The sequence below is a fragment of the Astyanax mexicanus genome, chromosome 9 (assembly GCF_023375975.1).
Source record: "Astyanax mexicanus isolate ESR-SI-001 chromosome 9, AstMex3_surface, whole genome shotgun sequence".
In the NCBI taxonomy this organism is placed as follows: domain Eukaryota; kingdom Metazoa; phylum Chordata; class Actinopteri; order Characiformes; family Acestrorhamphidae; genus Astyanax; species Astyanax mexicanus.
The window spans coordinates 892,501-894,015 of record NC_064416.1 but is presented as its reverse complement, the minus strand read 5'-3'; positions in this window follow the sequence as shown (position 1 = coordinate 894,015).

The window sequence follows — 1,515 nt, the reverse complement described above, 5'->3', positions numbered from 1 at the left end:
AACTTTATGCTGCTTTACTCCTGGTGTAAAAATTCAAGCAGTTCAGTTTGGTGGTTTGATGGTTTGTGATCATCCATCTTCCTCTTGATTATATTCCAGAGGTTTTTAATTTGGTAAAATCAAAGAAACTCATCATTTTTAAGTGGGCTCTTAAAAAAAATATGTTTAAAAAGCACACACTTAAATCTACTTACGTGGCACAATATAGTGCTTTTGTGTTGTGTTTCAATATAGCTTAATTAGTTGTTCTAAAATTGAAGATTTTGTATGTATTTGGGTACATATTAATTTTTATTTATTTATTTAAATGCACTTTTTTCTTCTACAAGGGAAAGCCGAGGTGGGCCATGCTACAAGACAATGACCCCAAACCTTCCTGTAACCCAACAAGAGATGTCTCAAAAAACAAATCACAGTTCTAGAGAGACAAAACTTATGATTATACACATTTTTGAAAAACAGGATACCAATTAAAACATCTTGCATTTGAAAGAATTCTGCCTGGAGGAGTGGGAAAACAAAACTAGTTTCCCCCAGTTAATGCTACAGTATATGGCAATGAGAAAACATCTATTAATCAATTGTTTTGAAAATCAAACGTTTGTCCAGCCATTACATATACTATTTTTTTCATTTATTCATTAATTTATTCATTCATTATTCATTTATTTTTTTGTTAAATAAATCAAAAATTTAGGTCAAATTTAATTTAATGTGATAATAATTTCTTCATACATTCATTAAACTTTGATATGCCCATATTTTCTAATGAAGATCTAATTTTTTTTTTAATCCTATTTTTTTTACATGAATTTAGATTATTTTTATATGAGTAAAATGTATTACATTATCAAAAAATGTAAAAGTATAGGAACTTAGTGCTTTAGTTTGATATATTGTATATTTAATCAACACAATGCAGTTAAATCATCAATATAAGAAAAATATTTTAAATCTTTTTAAAAAGTGATTAAAAATTGGTATTCTGAAATGTCATTATAATTATATTTTACTTTATATTTTATATATTTTAATTGCTCCTCGTGTCTCAGGTTGGGTCCTGAGCCTCGCTGCCCTTTTCCGCCGCAAAGTCGCCCAAGTTCAAGCGCTGATGTTATTTCTGCAGCAGAAGCAGAGAGTGATATCCCGTGGTATTTATTATGCATGAGGACGCAGTGTAACGCTCTCTCTACCCTCATGTCCTTTAATGGGCTCCTGCACAACAGCAGCTTTTATGAATTAATAATGGAATTATTTTACAGTTCAGCTTTCCTCAGACTGTATCGACATTCATACATCAGGAGGCGCCAGTGATGAGCTAATGCTTTCTGATTTTATCGGAAATAATAATACACTATAATACAGTATGATATACTGATTTAGGTGCAGAATTGCTCTTTGCATGAAGTATATACAGTAAAATGAACATTGTTGTTTTATTCTATAAACTACAGACAACATTTCTCCCAAATTACAAATAAAAATATTCTCATTTAGAGCATTTATTTACAGAAA